Here is a 25,461-nt window from a genome sequence, read left to right on the forward strand (position 1 = left end):
AATGATCTACACCATTGGTGTTTGATCTAAACTCAGCAAAAACTATTAAATAACATTGTGTCCAAATATCATCTTTAATGCTCTGAAAGTATTCAAATTACAATGATTTAAGTGGAAGGATTGAAACTCACAAAAATATTCCACCTTTATGACCAACAGTGTACCAACAACATTGAGTAAGTGTCATTCAATGACACAAAGAGATCCCATAAAAACGTACACAATTGTCGCAAGTATACTGATGATAATTCTTACCTAATGAGTTCACATCTGACCACAATTTTTTCACAGTAGAATCCTTGCATATAGTTAACTTGATTTTATGTGAAGATCGAAAATCGAACTAAATTGTATGATTGTAGCATAACAAGTGGCACCTGTGAAAAGTTTGTTTATTTGAGTCTCAAATTTTATGCACAACCTTCAATTGGCTGAATAAGCAACATTTAGTTCTACTTAATTTTCATTTCTACTTCATTGGCCTGAACTCCAGTATAATCAACATCGCAGAGTTTACTTTAAGAGTTGTGGTACTATGCAATTCAACATATGTTACACTGTCTTAAATCTACCTTTTTATCACGTATCTTTCCCAGTTACTTTTCATTTGTATCTCATGTTGTTAGAGTTAGACCAAAAAGAAAGAACGCACACTAGAGAGAAAACAATTCAAGTGCAAATACTGTGTGAAGATATAATAATATTCAACTCATCTGGTAATTGATAACCAAACACATGATAACTCTGGATATAACTGTGTTTTAAACTGTTATTTGATCTTATTCTAATAAGACGTAATATCATGGACTGCTTTTTATGTTCTCCATTGCGTTAGTAGATGCCAGGAAAACATCACTTACGGGGTTCAAATAGCTAAACAAAAAAAAGAAAACAAAAAAAAAATCGGCGCGACGCCACGCGGCTCCACGCGGCTCACAGACATCGCCTTGTGGACGATGCTCTGCATCGCCATTGGGACATCACAAACCCAGGGACCGCGGATCAGCCAGGGTCAGCAAAAAAAATAAAAAATAGAGCATGCAAGTATGCTTAAAATCGCAAGCTGGCAACCCTAAAAATGAAAAATCTCCCTACTGTGGGAGGGGGGATACCCCCCTCCCACACCCTCCCCCCCTCGCTCGCTTCGCTCGCTCGGGCTTGGTCGCTACGCTCCCTCGCAATACCCAGCTCAGCCCCTCAAACCCCCCCCTTGGAAAAAAGCTAGATCCGCCCCTGGTGAAACGCCAATGACATCATAATCCAACGCAGTGCTGTAGACTTTGAATTTTATACGTATACATGTATCTACCCACGAATTCATGATGTATTATTTATGAGAACATAAACTAGTGAACTTTCACAGGCAGGCAGAGAAGAGCAGTCAATGGCAGTGGAACATTCAGTTTTGATTGAGACAGATAATGCAATGATATCAATCATTTTCAGGTATGATTACAGCCAGCAATGAATAATTTGAGTCACCTCTAATGCAAGCTTACTGATCTTGTATGTTAAACAGTACTGTATCTAGCCTGCTCTGTATATGTACAAAGTTTTATGCATACAGTTGGAAACCTACACCTTAACCTAATGTATAATATCATTGAAATGTCAGTATGTGCTTTTGTAGCAAATACTTTATACTGCAAGTGATTTGTCTCGGGTCTCGATACAGCCAAGGTAAATATAAAAAATTCTGTTCTTGCTACCACAGTCAATTTCCAGCCGAGAGCATCCATTAAGACCATCCACCATATGCTCGTCTACGGGTGTAGGGAGCCGCGAGATGACAGGCAAAGTGTTGTGTGAGTACCGGTCCCTTTGCCATAAAAGTGATATCAAACATGCATGCAGAAGTTCATGCACTAAATAGCCTCCTGTTGGTGAACTAGTTCTCTCATTTGAATTGAGGGCCATGTAGGGTGTCAGATGGAACTGCAATGTAGCATGAAGTGATATAGCAGTACTTTATGTCTTTTTTTTAACTTTTATGTTTTTTAATGATAGCAGTACTTGTGGTAAATGTTAAAGATATTCCTTTCTTTCTCTTTTTCCTCTTTCTATTTCCTACTTAAGATTCCTCTCTCCCCCTTGTCCTGTGTATTTTTCTTTCAACTCTTTTTTATGATGAAGGCATACTTGCCGTATTTACAGTGTTTCTTTGTCATTTGCAGTGGTTGCAATGAATAAAAGTTACAATTTTCACAGAAATGTGGGATTTTGATAAAAATTCCTCTAGTACATCATCAATGCCTACATAATATGGTGGTATCCTGTTACGTATTACAATGTTTGTGTGTGAGCTATAAATCTGACATCAGGAGAAAGAAATCTGTTGCAACACCCTACCATACATTGTGTATAGTATGGTTGTGCCTGATAGAGAATGAGGTGTACTTTGACAATTGAGTCCCAAAGGCAACTTAGTTTCAGTATCAGAAGTAGAAGAATTGTTGGTGGTATACTGTACCCTGGCTGCGTGCTGACAATCCTTTTGCATAAAGGGGAAAAGGGCAGTGTTTACTTTGTGTTTCACTGAATAGAGTGAATAGTGTAAACTAAAAATTGGATGATGGAGTGATACGCAACTGCTCATTGTAGTCCATTCCTAACCTTTCAACTAGTTGGTTGTCGGTGGTATTGTCAAGTTTACTGTGATTGTGTGATGATTATCCAAGTGTATCCCTGTTTCACAAAACCTATGAAAAGCTTCCAAGGTCGATAGGCATAAAAACAAGATTTTTTTTTCTGTGCTTTCTGACTCTAAGGTCAAAGTTGGAAAGCACGAAATAAAACACATAGGTAGCCTATTATTAATCTTTGTAGAATTTTGTTTTCTGTCATCTCTTTTAGATGTGTCAGTGTACTTGAAAATACTTTTAACTTTAAACACCTTTTCTCATAAGTACAGTAGCACTCCTGCTTGTTTATGTTTCTGTGATCATATATTTTCATGCGTTTTGAACGTCCAACCTTTGTGATTTACATAATTTTAAAGACAAATATTTACTCTTTTAGAATTGGACCTTAACTTTACACTAATCTTGGGACTTTTCATAATCTTTGAAGTGCATACAACTTGTATAGTCACATGATGTAACATGCATTGAATGTAACATTCATTACCATTGGTATAGATGATAACTAATTCAGTCCATTTTTCCTCTTGTTGAATGAATATATTTTACAGGCAATGTAGTTATGGAAGCCCCTGCGAAGGCAATAGCAACATTTTGTTTGCCTGGGCTAGGGATGCACCCCCTCCAAGTATACCAGAAGGTAAGGACATGTCCTCATTTTCGTACATGCCCCTCTCAACCCCCCCCCCCCCCCCAACCTATGTTATATTGCACACATCATGGTCCATGTACACTCACTCATACCATGGCATACCTGCCAACTATTACGATTGGCGTAATCATTACGATTTTCCGTTATAGAATCCGCGTTACGAATTACTCTTCCAAAATTACGATTTTCAGATTTTTTAGATACGTAATGCCTGTAACGGCAGAATGAAGCCTAACACGCCCATTTAAACACTGTGTTAAAAGACGTTCATTTTTCCGTAGTATCTATATGGCAAAAAGTGTAAGGGACCTACTAATCTCTTGTGTGGACGACAGAAATGATACAGTACTGTGATACTATACAGTGCTGTTTCAATGCCGTGCCCACCCACAATCTACGGTCCGGAAAAAATTACACAGTGGCGTAACTACGGGGGAGGCATGGGGGGGGGGGGGGGTACGTGCCCCCCCCCCCCCAATCCGCTGGCTGAAAAAAAGTGACGAAAATGGTAATTCAAGGGTTAATAAACTGCTTTTGAAATCTACATGAAAGGGTGATCAAGAAATAAGATAAAAGGATAAGAAATAATATTTCTTTTAACCATAATTAAAGAGGTATATAGTGTGAAACACTGTTGAAAAAGCCCGGTGCCGACAAAAGATTGTGATTCAGCGTGGTTATTGGTTGGCATTCTGAATATCAGCAGGATATGCGCAGTGTACTCAGAACATCCCAACGGCAAAAAAAGTCGCTGCAATGTTGCGCAATGTGATGTAGAATGTACACCTTTGTACGCTTCGTTATGTCAAAGCTAGATCATTGATTTTGCAGTGTTGCTTTCCATACTAGTCTTATTAAAATGCCTTGCATTGCCAGTAGGGCTATTTCCTAATTTTTCAATAGAAATAAAACACACACACACACACAAACACAATCGATGGGGATGCTCTAAAGTGCAGATTTTGGACATCCTTTCCGTGCTTGGTCACTTTGACGCCCCCTCGCTGGTCATACCTCCTCCAATCATGAACATAAACTGACACCCTTGGCTACCATTGGCGGATCGCATCGGGCGCCCCTTAATTTCCAAAGGAAAAATATAGCTACAAACGGCAGTTTGGGGGACTATAAAATGTCAAAATTTTCAAGCTCGCTCGCTTCGCTCGCTCGCATTTAATCGTTATGCCATTCTCCTTATGTTGGTGCCAGTTGGTGCCAGTAATTGCCAGCATTTGCACCCGTTGCGCCCCTCCCCTCCTTAATTTCCAAAGCGGAAAAATAAAGCTACAAACGGCAGTTTGGGGACTGTAAAATGTCAAAATTTTTGTTATGCAATTCTCCTGATGTTGGTGCCAGTAGATTGTCGTTTCTGTTATGTATTGTAGTCCACATAAAGTTTGCAGACTGACAGCGCACGCACACACACACATACACACGCACGCACGCACAAGCATACACACCCTCAAAATTACTTTTCCAAGAGGTGCCCCCCCCCCCATGTCTTGACCCACGGTACGCCACTGACTCCTATCACCTAGAAAAAAAAAAGTGCTGCGAACGCACGTGTTTGGACATGTATACAATACACCCATAGAGTTACACGTGGATTCACTTACATGACTGTGTAGTGCAAGACCCCGTTTACGAATACAGTGCGAGGCTCGGCCGTATGGCAAGCCAAATTACTTTTTAAAAAGATTTTCTGATATCACGAATTCCCTTTCGTGATATCAAAAATTCGAATTTCTGATATCACAAATTCAATTTTTGATATCACAAATACCCATCGGTTTATCACGTAAAAACAATTTTTGATATCACGAAATCGAATTAGTGATATCACAAATTCGGTTCGTGATATCACGAATTCAATTCGAGATATCACGAATTCACATTCTTGATATCAAGAAATACATTTTGTGATATCACTAATTCCAATTTGTGATATCATTAATTTGCATGGAATTTCAGCACATATCTTTTGCAAAGAAATCATTTGATTTCGAGCATTAGTTTTGCGCTGAAATTCAACCGTAAATTCTAGCGTTAGTTGAGGGCAGAGATACACAGGGAATTCGAGCTTTAGTTCAGTGCAGAAAACCAACGGGACTTTGAGCGTTAGTTGAGCGCAGAAATACACAGGGAATTCGAGCATTAGCTTTGCGCTGAAATTCAACTGTGAATTCGAGCGTTAGTTGAGCGCAGAAATACACTGTGAATTCGAGCATTAGTTTAGCGCAGATATTCCTATGGAATTTCAGGTGTTATCTTTACATAGTATATAACGATAGTTACAAAAAAAAAACTAAATGAAGAGTTTTGGCAACTCGTCTTCATTTAAAGTGATTAGGAATTGGTTTTAAAAGAATCGATAAAAATAAATCGTTTAGCAACATATCTTAAATGCCATTATTGATATGTTGTCAATTACTTCAAAGTCACATATTATTATATTCTTATTTTTTCTCCATTTCTCGCCACTGATTTGGCAGAGACTGGTTGACTTACAACTTTTGTTTGCGTTTCTCTTTACTCTGTCACGTGAAAGATACTCTCTCCCGACCTCCCCCTGTTACTCCTCCGAGTTAATAAGAGAAATTTCTCATTGCGCAGATTAACAAAATTGAAGTCCTTCGTACCACTGCTTTTTTCTTACTACAAATTCTAACTGTTTGTTTGCCATGCATACTGCTGCATAAACTCCTCATAAGATCTGGATATCTTCACTCTTCTTGCTCTGGTCTGAAGACTTTTGGGCTTGTGCATTCCAGTTTTGTTCTCCCCGGTTTTGGTTCTTGAATAAACTTGCCTATAATAAATTACACTTTAAATTATTTTACAAAATCATAAACATATTGGGGCAGGCAAACTGTACACCCAACACTATTGGTCTTAATGGATACACCCCTTTGTTCTGGAGGACTGATTTTGAGGAGTGAGAAAATGTCTTTAGGAGAAACACGTTGCTTTATGTGACCACCCGCCGACACCAGTGGTGGACATTTGGCAAGTTTACGACTCCCTCTCGCACCCTGCATGACTCACAGTCTCTCTATCTTATTCTCCGCTGCTGACATACACAGACCAGAGGGGTGATTGCCCTCGGTCGGTCCTCCGCAGTACAAACACATGGTATGCTTTTATAACACACATACACATACAACCACACATAATTTTCATCGATTTGGTGGAAGAGTCTTACTGTAAAGGGGATTACCACATGAAAAATGTATCATAATTGACAATAATGTAGTAATAGATGACAATTTGAGGACCAAAACGATGAATGAAATGTAGGCCCTAAGTGAACATAGTATCATTGAATTCATGATAACATGTTGCAAAACAATTGATTTGTATCAATAATTCATCGAATATACCTTGATGATCATTTAGGGAATGATGGATGTGTAAATCCCTCATATATAGTTATTTATATTTTGAACATTGTTCTAAAAAAAAGTTAGCAGTCGAATATCAGCTCAAAAGTAATGTTCCAATTCCCTGTGTATTTCTGCGCTAAAAACAAACAAACAACAACAACAAAAAAAAAACCGCTCGAATTCACAGCGCAATTCCAGCGCAAAACTAACGCTCGAATTCCCTTTGTATTTCTGCGCTCAACTAATGCTCGAATTCACAACGATTTTCTGCACTGAACTGACGCTCGAACTCCCTGTGTATTTCAGCGCTCAACTAACGCTCGAATTCACAGGTGAATTTCAGCGCAAAACTAACGCTCGAATTCACTTTGTATTTCTGCGCTCAACTAACGCTCGAATTCACAGGGATTTACTGCACTGAACTAACGCTCGAATTCCCTGTGTATTTCTGCGCTCAACTAACGCTCGAATTCACAGTTGAATTTCGGCGCAAAACTAATGCTCGAATTCACTTTGTATTTCTGCGCTCAACTAACGCTCGAATTCACAGGGATTTACTGCACTGAACTAACGCTCGAATTCCCTGTGTATTTCTGCGCTCAACTAACGCTCGAATTCACAGTTGAATTTCAGCGCAAAACTAACGCTCGAATTCACTTTGTATTTCTGCGCTCAACTAACGCTCGAATTCACAGGGATTTACTGCACTGAACTAACGCTCGAATTCCCCGTGTATTTCTGCGCTCAACTAACGCTCGAATTCACAGTTGAATTTCAGCGCAAAACTAACGCTCGAATTCCCTGTGAATTACTGATATCACATATTCGAATTTGTGATATCAATAATTCAATTCGTGATATCACAAAATGGAATTTGTGATATCAGAAATTCGCATTTGTGATATCACAAATAAGAATTCTTGATATCACAAATTCAAATTAGTGATATCACAAATTCGAATTTGTGATATCAAAAAATCATTTTGTGATATTACGAATTACCATTGGTTTTTCACGTGAAACCTATTTTTGATATCAAGAATTCGAATTTCTGATATCACAAATTCATTTAGTGATATCTCAAATTGAATTTTAGATATCACAAATTCGAATTTCTGATATCACAAATTGAATTTGTGATATCAAGAATGGATTTTGTGATATCACAAATTCGATTTCTTGATATCACAAATTAAGTTCATGTGCTCCACTTACGGGAATTTGTGATATCACAAATTGAATTCTTGATATCAAAAATTTGATTTTTTTTAATATCACAAATTGCAATTTGTGATATCAGAAATTAACTTTAAATGTAAAAAAGGCTCGCCATACGGGCCGCGGCCGAGGCCACCTTCCAAATGCCAAATTGGCCTCGCATTTGGCCACGCTCTGGAGGTGGTCTCGGCCGTGGCCGAGCCCGGCCTTTTCTCAGTGTAAACGCAAACTGGGCCAAATGCGCGGCCAATTTTAGTCTGGCTTCCAAACCCTCTGCCTGTACTATTTCGTTGTTCAGGATATTAACCCCCTCAACGTCGAAAACTAGTATAGTTTAAGGTGGTTTGTCCTGCAAAGGATTTTTTCCTTCGGCAAAGGCCTTTGCCAGAACGGCGACTTCGCCGCCACGGAATTCATTTGGCAAAGGGTCTGAAAACCAGACAATATCAAATTGCGTTTGTTTACAAGCAGAGCGCCACTACGACAAAATATTGAAAGGTTTGAATCAAAAGCGCGGCCGAGCCCTGCAGTGTAAACGGACAAAATTGCGGGGCCCGGCCTCGCAATTGAGGCTGGGCTCGGCCGCGGCTCGGCCCAGCCCCGAACTGTAAACGGGGTCCTAGTGAGATCTAATCGTGTATCAGCAATACGATGCACATAATTTATGCGGACAGCAGCTATCGCATTAGTACGGTCTGCTCTGTCGAAATATTGGATCCCGTGGGATTTTCGTGCCAAAATTGATTTTTTTTTTCGCTAACTTGGTCAATTTGGGGGTGCTGAATCCAAAAAACTTTGGTTCCATTTTTTTCGACCACGTCTTCATTTGCCATTTGGAATTTCAAAATGGCCGCCATAGCTAACATTCTGTATTTTGACCCAGTTCTCATAATGTGAGCATCATAGAAGGTTCAAATTTGATGCAAAAAGAATGCTTATGATGTCAGACATTCTGATACACAATTTCCTGATATTGTAGATTGTTTTACTACAATATGAGGGCTGCCATCTTGAAATTCAAAATGGCCGCCATAGCTAATGTATTTTTACCTGTATCTCAGGTTGTGAGCATTACGAAAAGTAAAAATTTTGGGCAAAAAACATGCTTATGATGTCAGAGATTCTAATATATATATTTTTGTTTTAAATGATGGATCATTTTGGTTGGCGGCCATCTTGAAATTCAAAATGGCCACCATTGCAAATTTAATTGGGCCCATATCTCAAATCGTATGCATTGTGAATGGTTCTAACATGGGGCTAAGAGCATGCGTATGCTATCAGACTTTCTGAAAAAATATTTTTCTGAACTGATGGTCCATTTTGATATTATAGGTGGCCATCTTGAAATTCAAAATGGCCGCCATACCAGAATGTATATTTTGACCCATATTTCATGTTGTAAACAATACAGAAAGTTCACATTTCGGGCATAAACCGGGCTCACGATGTTGAACATTCAGATGCACTTTGATCCCCTCCCTAACGTAATGTCAGATCATTTTTTAGACTGCCATTTTATCATTCAAAATGACTGCTTTTCAGCTAATATCTGTGGTTACAAGGAACTTTTAGGCATTTAATGTTAATGGTGGTGTACATTGTACATTATTTTACAAACACACACGCACACATACAGTGTAATTACATTCTGTAATAATCGATTATTCGCATTGGCTGCCACTCTTGAAATTCAAGATGGATTTCGACCCATATTTGGTGCTGTAAGATCTTCACCATGCATACACAAGCGTGCTGGAGCACTTTCATGATGATGTAGGACCTATGGGTAAGTCAATCACTTCAATAAATAGTACAGTGCGTGTATTATTATTGCATATAGTGCGTCCTGTGGGTACACTGCCATGTTGAAATGCAAAACGGCTGCCATGAGAAACATTCCTTTAAGAGCATTGTATTTGGGTAAAACTTGCGAATGGGAAATCGTGTGATTCTGACTTTCAAAAGTGCTCCAGTAACTGTGTCTGAGTGACTAAATGCCCCTCATTTATGCGATTTGGTTGTAGAGTTTAAATAAACAATAATATTAGCCGTATTCTAGAAAATTTATCGGAAATTTGCATGCTTAGTTAATGTCTTCTAGGCTCATTCCCTCCATTTGTTTTTGAAGTCACACCACTTGTATAGGGCTATACACAAGGGAGAATTGAATTACAGATGTAGTTCTAAATTCTTCCAGAAACAATGACTTTTGCATTTTTTGCCACATGAACATGATAATGAATTCTGTGGCTACCGTTGGTGTAGGAAGCTCAAAGCATTTAATTGCACAGTTTATGTATATCCCCTGGAAATAACTACAATGTACCATATTATATTCCCCTGTAAGAAGAGGCACAAATTAGGTTGTGAAGGTTTACAAGGTTTGCTCTTTTGATGTGTTGTATCAAGACTCTACGAGAGCAAAGGGAGAGATTGTCCAAGTTGAAGTCATCCACGCCGAACTTCTGGAAGGCATGGACTATGTCATTGCACATTGTGCATGATTCAAGGCTTAGAGAATTCTTGATCCATCTGCTCATTGAGATATTCTCAAATGTTCAACTTCAGCCTGCGCCATGAAAGGCGTGACCAAGCAGACCTTTGTTTTTCGGAACAATTTGCAAAACATAATCTGTCAACAGTGTCAATTGTACTTTATCATCTCCTTTTCCAGTGATGGAGCAGACAACATGCTATGCAGTATTAAAAGTAAAGCAAAGATCCATTAGGAGAATGAAAATATCAGTGTCTACACATAATAATCATCAATATCTCTGAAATTCCCTGTTGCTCGTGAAGTAGCATCTAATACATGCAATTGAATGAGGATATCTGCTTCTTCGTTGTGACAGGTGACAGTTCCCATGGTATCGTGGATGAACCATTTGGTCTTTTTTCCCCGTTCTGTGTCAGATGGAATTGACTGATCAGTATTTCAACTTTCATGCTGATTATTTGGCTCAGTTGTGTGGGTTTCCAAGGCATGGGTATGAAAAATGAACCTTTGTTAGTGAGAACGAGGAGAAGGCCATAAAATTGTGAGATGAAGAGTCATTGTGGAATTACTTAGAACAGTAGAACTTATAACTTCCGATAATTGTAAGTAATGACTGGATAATAACAGGTCTATCAGACTGTTGTACCGGTAGAAGTGTTATAAGAAGGTAGTGGTCCTCTTAAGCTTAATGACTTTTGATCCAATCTTACACGGTGTATTTCAATTGCAAGAACTCAATGTCTGGCCTTTCTCATATTATCCCAGACAGAATTTTTTATTTCTAAATTCTTTCAGATACAAATTCTTAGAACAGAACATGAAAACTTCCCTTTTCATCTCTTTCTAGAATATCCTCCTTGAATGTTTCCGATACCTGATTGCCAAACACCACATTTATCAGTTTCAATGCAGTGACAGTTTTTGAAATAACCCTTCGTGTGATGGTGTTCTAAATTGTTGAGGAATTCTGATGCATCCAAAGTGCCACAGAACTGAGCTATTATTGCTCCTTTGTAGCTTTAGAATCATTGGCGGTACAGCAGTAAGCATCTTGGAAGTCTTGATAATTGAGGATGACCCACACAAGGGCAATCAGGAAAAACCTACTCATTGGTATTCCTTATTCATTCTGTGTTATTCCAGAAATACATCCAGCAATTATGAGCTCAATTATAAGTTGTTTCATTTTCTGGTCAACAAACAAGCTTGTGAATGGGATGCCTGGTAGGGTGACCATGCGGTATTTCTTGCCATTGCGAGACTTTTCCTTGTTTGTCTTCATTCTCTCGAGGCAGCGTCAAGTTTTTGAAGACCACCTTTAATCGTATCAATGCTTGCTTTTGTACAAATATTCAATAACTGGGATTAAATGTAACTATTAACGAGATTCCACGACCCCAAATAATGTTTTGCCTGAGAGGCAAAAACAAATCACATGTATGCAAACCACATACAGGTATCCGCTTGGCTATATTATGGGACGTGGGATGTAACGCTTACAAGTTTGCCCACACTTATGGGAAGTGGTATGGGACCCCTCCCCCCCCCCCTCACGCAGTTTTTTGCCCCTCAGGATGATTTGATGACGTCATTTCAACTCATCCTTACAGTCTGAATTATGGCGGCCATTTTGAATTAAGAGATTGCTGTCGTTCTGCGTGACCTGAAAATGAATTCGGTATAACTCGGACAATTTTGGCAATTTCATCTTATAAGGCGCTTACCACAGTATTATATGTTTTTCTACGGCCACCGTCTTGAATTTCAAGATGGTGGCCTATCTAATGATCCACAATAGGAAACGCTGTACCGGAACGTTGGACACCACAAGCATGTGCATTACTGAAAATTTGATGCTCCTACAATAATTGCAACATGAGATATGGGTAAAAACGCTGTGGTGGCCATTTTGAATTTCAAGATGGCAGCCTATAAATTGTATCAAAACAGTCCACAATATCAGAAAATTATATATCAGAGTGTCTGACATCACAACCATCCATTTTGCACCAAATTTGAAGCTTCTACAATGCTCACTGTATGAGATATGGTTCAAAATACTGTTTGCTATGGCGGCGGCCATTTGGAAATTCAAGATGGCAGCCTACAAATTGTATCAAAACCATCCACAACATCAGAAAAAGATATACCAGAGTGTCTGACATCACAACCATACATTTTGCACCAAATTTGAAGCTTCTACAATGCTCACTTAATGAGATATGGATAAAAATACAGTTTGCTATGGTGGCCATTTTGAAATTCAAAATGGCGGCTGAAGACGTCGAAAAAAATGGAACCAAAGTTTTTTTGATTCAGCGCCCCCAAATTGACAAAGCTAGCAACAACAACAAAAATCAATTTTGGCACAAAAATCTCGCGGGATTGTCATAGTAGCCTCTACTACATTCTACATCGTCCACAGTATAAGGAAGGCCGAGCAAGGTCAAGGAGGTATCGTACACTGGACTAGAATCGTATTTTGCTTCAGAAAGCCGCCAAAATGAGCAAATCTACGAAGAAACCTCCAGAAATATCGTGCAGAATACAGTACTCGCAAACGTTTCCTGTAGTGACAAGCTCTAGATTGGGAAATCACCATGCCTTTTGCGAGTGTTGTGCCAGCGATTTCAGCATTAGTCAAGGTGGACTCAATGACATCGAGAAGCACATAAAGACCAAGAAACATCAGGTGAACAGTGAGGTAACCCGAGGGAGGTCTCTACAGGACTACTTCACAACTGATTCTGATGTGAGTGTGATAAATGCTGAAGTGCTTATGACTGAGTTTTACCACTGTCTGTAGCTGACCACTGTGGTAAAGCTTTTCCGGAGAATATGTTCCCAGATTCATCAATCGTGAAGAAGTATGCATGTGGACGTACAAAATCCTCGTACATCGCTGCTACTCTTGGGAAGGATTCGATGAGAAAAATTGCGGACGTCATCAAGGCTTCACCATTCAGTATGGTTACTGATGAGAGTAATTTACGATTTGCGTGAGGTAATATGATCCAGATGAAGGGCGTGTCTTGTCGTTTCTTCTTTCCCTTACCAAGTTAAAGAGTACAATAAACCATCCACTGGGGAAAATATCTTCAATCTTCTGGAAGCAGAACTTAAAGAACATGACATTCCTTGGGAGAACTTGGTGTCATTCTCTGCAGATAATGCATCTGTTATGCTGGGGAAGATCAAGGGAGTAGCTGCATTCCATCTCAAACGTGCTCCTTCTATGTACATATCTGGTGAGTCTTACTCTTGTACTAGTTGTAACTTGTACAGATCGATACAATTATTATTGTATTCAGAAAAGAACTAGAAATTCTAGGCAGAATTGCAGTCAAACAAACTAGAACTAGATCTAAAGTTGATGCTGATGAAGAAATACTGAGCACTGATGGTGACTTTCTGGCAAGAGTTCCCAATGTACCCCCACTAATTTTGCCAACCACTCTAACTAGATCTACCTACACCATTCTAATCTACTATAAGAAGTATTTATTGTGGAGGTTCACGCACAGCTGCACACTGTCCCATGCGCCACCGCTTGACAAATGTGTGTGTGCACGCATGCGCTGTAGACTATCCAAGGGTTGTTAAGGGTGTGGGGGATCAGGTTGGATTTACGGACGTTATGGATTACCTGGTAGAGTCTATTATGAATTTGATGTAAAAAAAAAGTTAGGATTTCGATCGATCAATTCAAGTATGTTTTATGATATTTTAATATACTGCAGGCATTCATGTCGTGCTGTCCTTTCATTTGTCTGTTTTGTATTCTAAGCAGGTATATGTCATATTGTATTTTCATTTTGCTATCTTGTACGATTAATAAGCAGAGGTTTTTTCTCAGTTTTTTATAACTGATCTCAGTGAATGTTTGCATTCGTTTCATTATGAAAATGGTGATGACATCAAACGTAATTCCAATAAAAACATTAAAAATCAAATGTGGAGTGGTAATATGGCAAAATTGGTGTTGGTATGTAAGGAACTCTTTCCATTTTTTTTTCTTCACTTAATGTGTTATTTTACCTTAAAGATATGACTGAAGCTACAGTACATAATGACGAGAAAGAACTTGAGTGTTAAGTGTCAAGCAATATCCATCCTGCCTGAGGAATGTTTCATGTAGTGGTGGCAGGAATTTCAGTATTTATGACTTGTTATACATATACATTTGGGTTACTGTAACGAGTAAATAAAATATTATAGATTTATAACTACCATGTCTTTGCTGCATTTTAAGCTTCCTTCAAAGTCAAGTAAATGAACTGACATTCAGAATGGCTTCCTTGGACAACTTTGAGGGGAATATATTGAAGTTTTTCAACCGTTACGTCCAAAAATTTGGTTAAGTAAACTACACAGTTACAACACATTTTTTTTCCTTTTTTTATAAGGAAAATGTAGCACGGGGAGAAGATTGAATTGATTTAATATAGTCACTGGCCACTAGAATACTCAATTAGGGCAGGCCTGCTCGAATAGAATTGTCTTTTGGCAAAGATAATGTGCATCAAAGTGTATTCGTGTACATTCATGGGTAAACATGCAACCCGAAGTTGAGATTCTTTGGTTGCATACATGTGTGCTTTGTAGTATCAAGATGAACACAATCGGTTACGGAATTTCCAAAGGCCAGCCTTCCCATTGCATGGTCCTCACTGCTACGCAGATGTTCAATTTCTAGTTTGGAAAATATTATAGTGTTTCACACTTTTATCATCCCCCAATACTCTCATTTATTTTGCTTCTATTTTTTCATACATTTTAGTTACATTTTAGTCCGTGCCATCTAATGCACATAGCAGAAGAAAAAGCAGCAAAGGAGCTACCCGTCAAAGAAGAGGACTTGCTAATAGACATCTACTACTACCTAGAAAAGAGTAGCAAGAGGAAGCAAGAGTTCAGATCCTACCAGGCAGATGCAAATCTTCCTCATCACAAGATCATCAAGCATGTGAGCACACGGTGGTTGTCGCTTGGAGTGTGTCACACGACTCCTTGAGCAGTGGGATGCACTCCTGCCTTTCTTTGAAGGAGAGAGACAAAAGGCCTATGGGAAAAAGCGACAGAGAGACACACAAGACGGTGAAAGAGAAAGAAACCGAAAACGATCGCAGGGGCATCAGCAATTCAGTCACAGTTGCCAAGAAAAGAACACCAGTTCCTCCAGCAATTGTTCTAAAGTCTGGTAGTTTCAGTGGTCTATGCAGATCACCCCAGTTATCAGCATCAAGTTCTGGTGCCTCTACTGCCAAGAAGAGACCTGCTGCTCCTTCGATTTCAGCAAGCATCAAATGCATTCCAAAGACAGGAACTTTTTGTGTGCGTGCTCAACCAAAAACATCGAGTTCAGCTAGAAGTACAGTCACCAGTATAAGGGAACTTCAGATTCTTCTACAAACCCTTTCTTCACAAAGTCATCTGCAAAATCAACTGCAACATCAGCTGCAAAGAAGACAAAACCTCAAGATGCAGGCACAAGGTCTGGTACTTCGCTGCCATGTGGTCCTGTAAAGTCACCTGGAAAATCAATCGCAAAATCAGCCGCAAAGAAGACAAAACCAGAAGTTGCAGGAGCATCTGGAGGTCTACCATTGGAGTCCAAACCCGAGCATGTTTTAAAGATGATGACGGACCCCAATGTGAAACTCTACTGTCTCTTCCTGAACAACACTGTTCCCTTGTTCGATGAAGCCAACCTGCTCTAGCAGAAAGATGAACCTTGCATACATAGATTGCACAAGGTTATGTGCCAGCAGATGAAGTCACTGCTCATCAGATTTGTGAAACCAGAAGTTGTTGCAGGTCATCCAAACGTGTATGAGGTGGATTTCACGATTGACAGCAATCAAAAACGAGATGAAGAGTTGTTTGTTGGCCAAGCACTACGCAAGTATATTAGTGAGTATGGACAGCAGTGTAACTTGAAGCGGTTCTACCACAGTGTACGCCGTTACTACTCTTCAGTATGCAGTTTTATGAGAAAATCTTATCCATTTGAAGAAGAACTTCTTCAGAATGCTGATGTACTGGATGTCTCCAAGCGCACCCAAATGAGAATGACCCAGTGGCTGTTCTTTGCAAACAAGTACCCCCAGTTTGTAACAGAGGATGATAAGGACTTGTTGGAGGATGAGCTTTGTCGCTTCCAGGTGGATGATCTCTCTGATGAAATTCTGAAACCAGACTTGAAAATTGACTCTATATGGCATGGAATTTCTAAACTAATGTCTCCTGCCACTGGAAATACTTCATACCCAACACTGGTGAAAATATCAAAGCTCCTTCTTGCCATGTATCATAGCAATGCTGATTGTGAACGAATCTTCAGCATTGTCGACAAAAACAAGACAGAATTCAGATCAAGTTTGCCCACTAGAACACTAGGAAGCCTCCGTGCCATTCTACCGTGCACTCGAAGGAGCTGCTCAGAAAAGCCAAACAAGCAGCACCATCAGGCCTTAGGGCTTGAAATTTGTTGGAGCCTGCTGATTTATGTACAGCCCTGTACATAGTAGGTAAATATTGCACATGAGATGGTGCTTAGGATTTTGCCACATCAAAATTGCTCAAATGTGAACTTTCTTACCTCTACCAATTTGGGAAATGTAGGCCTCTAAGGCCTCTGTTTTGGACCAAATAATTGCGGAAAATTGCATTTTAAAGTAAAGGAAAAGGGGGTTCCTACTCATCAAAAATACAAAAAGTTCCTACCGCACGGTCCATGGCATACCCTGTGTTCACATAGGTCCCACATGTCACAGAAAGTCCTGCAGCGCAGGACATTCCCCCTATAAAACCATATTGTGGATGCTTCGAGGACTTCTCCCAGTGTTCATGTGAAACCTTTTCAGGTCAGTGGACAAAATTTGGAGGGTAGAGTTTACAGTGTAAGTGTCACATAAGCAACTTTTTTTGTTATATACTCTGCTACTTTGACAAGTAATCATTCCAGTCGAAACAAATCAAGTACAGTTAAACCAATGTTTTTAATAATAATAATCAAGTTTTGGTTTTGTTCACAAATTTGAAGATCTGGTATCAAAATATCAAATACAAAACAGAGTACAAATAAACACGTAACTTTTGGCTATACTGCTCTGGGTTCCGGGTTCATGTCAACCTTCCTGGTAGTCGGTACTGCGCCAGCGTCGTGCCCGGTAGACTGCAGATCGTCAGCGGGTTGTGGCTTAACAAGCGTGGCTCAGAAGGTGTGGCTCAGCAGGTGTGCATGGCTCAGGTAGCGACGTTCGTCCCTCGGCTCGTGTCGGTAGTCGCCTCAGCATAACAGTCCCGCTTGCCAACATCAGCTCAAGCCCCGTACCGATATGTGCCTTATGTGGTAACCAAAGTGTTTCTCCCCTAATATTTCCCAATCGTCCGTACTTATACACAAACAGCTAAAATCAATTAACATATGGCTCAGACAGAAGTATGCATCAAAAATTATCCTCACAAAGCAAACTATCTCTACTTACTAAATTAAGACTTCCCTAGCACCTAGTCATATCCCTGAATATCATTAACCTAACTTCACAGCCGGATGAGCTCGCCTGAACCTAACACAGTGATGTAATACGGCATAACTGAATCCAATTAACTTGTTTTCTTGTATGTATTATTGTCTGGGGTATCCTAACAGAGACGTCACCCATTGACCCAACGAACTTTTCTACAAAATCAATGGATATATAAGCGCTCAAGACAAATATATTCCTTTCCTGACAGTAAGCAGATGTAGCATAGTGATGGTGTTACATGTACCTCTCACACCCGATGTCTAATCAGCCCCTAGAACTATCAGAAAGTCTTCTGGAATTGAATTTGTCTCTACCTTTTAATTAGCCACCCACCACTAAACTAAACCTTCTGTAATGATTATGATGATGATGATGATGATGATGAAACAGCATTTATATAGCCCTATTAATCCCAACTAGAACCACTATAATTATTAATATTAGGGCGTTATTACGCCATATTACGGCGTTATAACGCCCTATTAATATTAGGGCGTTAACGCCGTAATCAGGGCGTTATAACGCCGTAAATTAGGGCGAAATAACGCTGTAAATTAGAGCGTATGACGCCGTAAATTAGAGCGTTATAGCGCCGTATTTCGGCGTTATAACCGTAAATTTGGGCGTAATAACGCCGCAAATTAGGGCGTAAAAACGCCGTAAGTTAGGGCGTAATAACGCCGTAAATTAGGGCGTTATAACGCCGTAAATTGGGGCGTTATTATACAAATGATGCACAGGATAGAGTGCGTTAGTGTAGGCGTAGCTCACTCTCGGGTATTTACAATGTAGTGCAACATGCACGAGCCTACACTAACGCCACGAAATAATCCTGTGCATCATTTGTTTTATAAAATGGGTCGAAAATTCGAAAACTAACATCATTTTTCAGCGTTTTTCACGTACCTTTGTGGGTCAAGACGTCCGAAGATGTTCGTCCCAAACTTTTACGCACGTCGCACTCGCGGAAGTCCCGCACATACAGTGTAAGTATAATGGGGGGTTGGGTTTCCGGACACCCGCATGAAAACTTACTTATTTTACATAGAATATGCACCCTTTACCTTAAAGACTTGATATAGACTCCTCATATAGGCCTACTAGACAACATACTCTGAAAACGGCGTGAGAATTAACCTGCTAAATCGTTGGATTTGCTCTTCAAAGTGACTCCATGTACGCGTCTGGTCCCATAACGCTTGGTCTACTGTACTGTACAAAGTGTACGTATACTAGTAGTACACGTACGTATGTTATGCACGTACGTATGTTATGCACAAGGGAAGACAGGCCGGCCGGCCGGCAGCCCGAACTAGAAGTTGTTTACAGGATTGACAGCGCGTACGCGTATGCATGCAATTCATCAAAGGAGCCGCCGCGCGCACAGACGATCGGCAATCTACCATAGGATTACAGGCAGTGCAGTTGTACTGAAGTAAAGGAAGGAGGTGTGTCTCATTTCAGCGCTTCCTATTGGCTACATTCTTGAACCCATTTTATAAAACATCGTAAATTAGGGCGTTATTACGCCGTATTAGGGCGTTATAACGCCCTGTTAATATTAGGGCGTTATGACGCCGTAAATTAGAGCGTAATAACGCCGTAAATTAGAGCGTTATAACGTCGTAAATTAGGGCGTAATAACGAAGTAAATTAGGGCGTTATAACGCCGTAAGTTAGGGCGTATTAACGCCGTAAATTAACGCGTTATAACGCTGTAGATTAGGGCGTTATTACGCCCTATTAATATTAGGGCGTTATAACGCCGTAAACTAGGGCGTTATAACGCCGTAAATTAGAGCGTTAGGGCGTTATAACGCCGTAATTAGGGCGTTATAACGCCGTAAATTAGGGCGTTCGTATATAACGCCGTAAATTAGGGCGTTATAACGCCGTAATTTTAAAAAGTGTTTTTCTTTTGGCGGAAATCAGCCACCGTAGAAATCAGCCACTGTACGTATGCAAATGAAGTGTAGATATTATGTGCTTCTGATGTGTGTAGCAAAGGTCTGGGGTCCGTTTCATGAAAGTCTTAAGAGAGACTTTCTCTCTCCTAAGTCACACTTAGGAGAGACTTTGCTAAAAACCGTTTCATGAAAAAGCTATCGCATAAAGCTATCACATAAACTCAGACTTAGGAGAGACTTTTTCTACAAACCATTTCATGAACGAAGCTAGCACATAAAGTCTCTCCTAACTTGGCAAAGCTATCACATAAATCTAGGAGTGGTCAGGAGCACTCCTAAGTTTATGTGATAGCTTTTTGAGAGTCATTGTATCAAACTTTTTTCTCATTTTTGGAGTAATTGACCCCAAATTTGGCATGTGTGACCACTGTCAAAGGTAGATGTGCAAGACATCTTTTTCGTTAATATCGCGTAATGCTTTGCCATGGCAACGACATATTTTCATAAAAATCATACAAATTATTGTGGATTACACTACTACACTCAGTTTTAAAGCAATGCAGTTGAAATTCAGCATAGAATCAGATCAATGTAATGTGTAGTTGTGCAAGACGCTTTTTTTTCCGTGTGTGGATGTGAAGAAATCTGTTGCCATGGCAACAACAGTTTTTTCTATACCAATCATACAAAGAAATATGTGGATTGATCTAACTTCGTATAGTTTTTTAGCATTTGACCTAAATTTTGGCACATGTGACCGCTACAGTATGTAGATGTGCAAAACTAATCTTTTGTTGATGTTGAACTATGCGTTGCCATGGTAACAGCATTTTTTTTTCACTTAAAAGCATCTAAAAATATTGTGAATTCAGATAAATTTGTCAGTCTTTGAGCAATGGCTTGAAATTTGGCACATGTGACCGGTATAGTACGTAGATGTGTAAACTTCATTTTTCGTCATTGTTGAACAATGCGTTGCCATGGTAACAACAGACTTTGAATAAAAAGCATACAAAACTATTGTGGATTCAGCCATCTCCCTCAGCTTTTGAGCATTTGGCTTGAAATTTGGCACATGTGACCACTATGATATGCAATTGTGCAAACTTCAATCTTTCATAGATATGGAACATTGTGTTGCCATGGTAACAGCATTTTCAATGAATATAATACAAAAAATTTGTGGATTCAGTTTACTCCTTCAGTATTTGAGCATTTTACTTGAAATTTGGCACATGAGACTGCTAAAGTACATTGACTGATGTGCGAATTTCTTCTTTGATCGTTGTCAATGTGTTGCCATGGTAACAGAGTATTTTGAATGAAAATCATATAAAAATACTGTGGATTCAGCTAACTTCCTCAGCTTTTGAGCATTTGACTTGATATTTGACACATTTGACAGTCATAATATGTTTTTGTGCAAACCTTTCTTTCAAATTTTCTTCCATTAATATTGGACAGTGTGTTGCCATGGTAACATCATTTTTTAATGAAAATCATAGGACTTACCAGTTTATTCATCCAACTTCCTCAGTTTTTGAGCACTTGATTTGCGATACGTAATTATGACACATATGACGAACAGAATTTTTTAATAAACAAAACACAACTTTATTCAATGTTGAACAATGCGTTCCCATGGTAACAACTTTTTATAAAAAATAAAACCGTATAAAGTTAGTGCTAGTTGAACGAACTCCCTCAGTTGGAGGTGGGGGTAAAAATCACAATAAGTGATAGTTCAAGTTTCTGCAGGTATTCATGGTTTCATACTTGGATTTGATTTTACTCATCAATTGCCACAATTGAAACACATTTCATTCAAAGATGCAGAATGACAAGCGCCGATAATGATTCAATTATTTAATTCATTCACCACTATCAATTTCATACACATTAACCCTATTACCCCAAGCTATTTTGACCCTTCCCAGGCCCAAGGGGGGGGGGGGGGGGCACATTGTGCCCCCTACATAACTTTGTTATTGTTTGATGTCTCATCGTCATATTTGGCACATGGGTAGAGCAACTCATGCTCTACATGACCGCATACTTGAGTTTTTTCAAGTTCACCCATAGAGGGCGCCATTTATCAAAATATAAAGAAATACATAGGAAATATGCTAAAAACATGATTTTTCTGTATAATTTCTTTATCCCCAGTATATATGTCTTATCATAGACCAATATTTTTCATATTTGCCACAAATGATGTGCAAGTCAAAGCTGATTATTTGTTATGGTTGAAATTTCTCAAGGTCACCACATGGGGGCGCTATTCATAACAAAACAAAGAAATACATTATGAGACCTATGATGTATTGTTTGGGATAGGTACATGCATAGTAATCATATTTCATATTCCCATAATATTGGAATTTTAAGTTTGCAGATTGATAATGTGATAAACAAATGATATTAGAGGTATAACTTGGGTGAAGGAATCAAAATGACACAAAATAGAACGTCAATCTTTGGAAAATACTGTTATTTTCAAGCATCTCTATTACATCTATTGTTTTATGCTGTTGGCACAGAAAAACAAAGGAATTAATAGGAAAAACATTTCAAGGCCATAATTTCTTCACATTCTCCTTCTTCAGCAAATTTCAGCCAAGAAACGCCCATTTCATACATTATAATATTGTAAATTTGAATTGGAACAGAAAAATACGCAAAAATCTGACTGACATGGTTGTCAGTTTATGGTTGCCATGGCAACCAGCAATATCAAATATAGCTAAAGTATATATCAAAACGTTTGGAATAACATCTTAGGAAAAGTCACCAAATTTGGTTAAAATTGGATAAAGGGCGAAGGAGTGGCGAATGAAAATCTGGTAGGGGGGCACAATGTGCCCCCCCCCCCCCCTTGGGCTTTATAGGGTTAATATTAGTTCTACACAATTTAACTACATGTCATGTGACAGATTATGTAACTGCAGAAACTATTGAAACAGTTGTTGCTGTCAAATTTTCATATTCTGGTTGCCTGATTCATTGGAAAATCTGATCTTAAAAAACATGTATTTCATTATTCAATATTGTCTTAATCACAGCACAATTATCATAACCACAATGATGATACTGGTAAGAGTCTTTGTGAAATTATTATCACTCACAGTATTTTCTGGTATTACACTCTACTTCATTTCTACATAATAAGTTATTTTTAATTATATCTTTCTGATCAAATTATAATTACCCGCATAGATATAATTTTCTAACTTGGTTACATAAAGTTTGCCGTCACACGCCTGGAAACAATAACAAAAATAATACACTGCAACGTTCACTGATGTATTTATGTTTGGATCACTTATACCTCAACACATCTTTCATAATCATTTGAAATATTTTCATGGTTTATTAATCAAATTGTGAAAGCAGCTGAACTTCAAGCAATTCTATCATTGCAAATATTTGGTAAGCATACAATGATATGTGTTGCAATCCACTCTTTTTGCACTCTGAGGTTCCCTACATCAGAATACTAATTATGATAATAGTACTAATAATAATGACCTTGTCTATTACACAATAGCTTTTATTCATCAAAGCAATCAGAAATCAGGCTGTTATGTGCTGACAGAGATTTGCATTTGTCCATTTTAAAATGGTTTCTTCCACTTTACTATAAATCTTCTTTTCGGTTTTTTTAAATCTTTTTTTTATTTTTTTTATTTTTTATTTTTTTTAGTGTGCTTCGATTCACCCGTTTGCTTTTCACCGACTTTTTTGCATGCTTAGCTGTTCTGTTTTGTTTTGCAATGCATTTGTTTCTCTTTTCTTCTAAGGGGGATTTGTCTCATTTCTGGTTTTGGTTAATGCCTGGCAAAGCACTTATGCCATCACCTATGGACTCATCTATGACAAAACTCTGAGTGAAGTTCAGCAGTCAAACTGCAATAATCTGATTGTAGCTTCATATCTAACACTGCAATTGTGACTCTGCATCACAAAACCCCCAAAAAGTCACAAAAGGTCACCAAACATGGATTTCTGGTTAAAGGGATGGTGTAGTTTTGGTTGAGACCTGGTTTCAGATTTTTTTTGTGTGTGTGATATAATGAGAAACCTCTTCTGAAATATGAAAGGGCACATAATTCCAAGAAGAATTCAATGTTTACTTGATGAAATTGGTTTTGAAATGGCTGAAATATGCAAAATAAAGCGATTCCTAATAAAAGGTGGAACCAACCTTTCATTAAAATCGCTTTTACTTTGTTTTACTTTGTTTTTGGATGTCTCAGCCATTTCAAAATCGATTTTCATCAAATGAACTTTGAATTCCTCTGAGAATGGTATGCTCTGTAGCACTTCATTAGTGGTTTCTTAGTATCTTCCAAAAAGTTAAAAGCTCAATCCTCTTTCTGAAAGAGCAGACTCTATGATTTAAAATGATGTACAACTCAATTCAGATGGACTCTCCTAAACTATTTGTATATTAGAAAAGCACAACCTCTGCAAAATCATAATCCTTTCCATGTTAGTTCCGACTTCCAGTTGTTTTGCTGGTTGTGAAACATTGATGTGTATACTACGTAAAAGATTACAGCCGAAATAATTAATGAAATCATTGTGATGTTCATATTATTTCACACTGTATTTTACAAATGAATAATTTCATTCTTTCAGAATGGTCCGTTATAATGAGGAAGAGATAGTCGTAAAAAGGATCACGAATTCAACCATGTCGTGTACCTTTCAAGGACACATGTACAAAATGCGAAGAGATTTTGGGGAGAAAAATACAAAATGCATTTTCAACCCCTGCTGGTGCAAACATCATGGAATACAGCCTAAATGATTAATAATGTAATCATCGCGATCCCGCTGGGCGCACACAGTGTAAAATAAGTTTAATAATGCATGTTACTCTGCTTGCACCCATGTTCAGAAAAAAAGTAACAAATGTTTTTAATACAATGTGATTTTGTTTATTAAAATTTCATACTGTGTTTCACAAATGATATTTTCCTTCTTTCAGAATGGTTCAATACACGAGGAAGAGATAGGTGTAGAAAGGATTACGAATTCAACCCTGCCGTGCACTTTTCGAGAAAGCATGCACAACACACGCGAAGAGATTTTCAGAAGAAAAACAAAGAACGCATTTTCAACCCCTTCTTTTTTTAAATTCTTTTGGTATCAACTCACAAATGATTCCTTTTTATTCTTTCTCAATAATAATGATCCATTTACTTGTGTAATAACAACACAAAGACTGCTCATAAGTTTGATTGCTTGGTATATGTGACTCCATGCTTATGTTTTCTTTGTTTTTAGTGCGTACGGTTATAACGAGGAACCGGTTATAACGAGGCAATATTGGCGGTCCCATGGACCTCGTTATAACGGGGTTTCACTATATATACATTGATTTTGAAAGATTAAATTCATATAAATATATATATATATATATATATTTACAGCGGTAAAAACTATCATATGTTGCATTCAACCTGTCTGCATCACCCTCGGCAAGCTCCATGCCTTGAGAATCTATATGAAAGAAAAAAGAAATACAAATATGGAAAAACAAATATTGGTTACATACTGAAATTTTATGACACGCCATTCATCCCCTCTGCCTGACATTATACAGAGTGTTAAAATATGTGGGC

General features: G+C 38.6%; 1 pseudogene; it reads left to right on the forward strand.

Moving 5' to 3' along the window:
- The first annotated feature begins 12,895 nt into the window (after positions 1 to 12,895).
- LOC139743316 (uncharacterized) lies at positions 12,896 to 16,876 on the forward strand (annotated as a pseudogene).
- Positions 16,877 to 25,461: the final 8,585 nt, after the last annotated feature.

The sequence above is a fragment of the Diadema antillarum genome, unplaced genomic scaffold (genome assembly GCF_040938485.1).
Source record: "Diadema antillarum isolate AM-2024a unplaced genomic scaffold, OU_Dant_1.0 seq00001068_RagTag, whole genome shotgun sequence".
Classification (NCBI taxonomy): Eukaryota; Metazoa; Echinodermata; class Echinoidea; order Diadematoida; family Diadematidae; genus Diadema; species Diadema antillarum.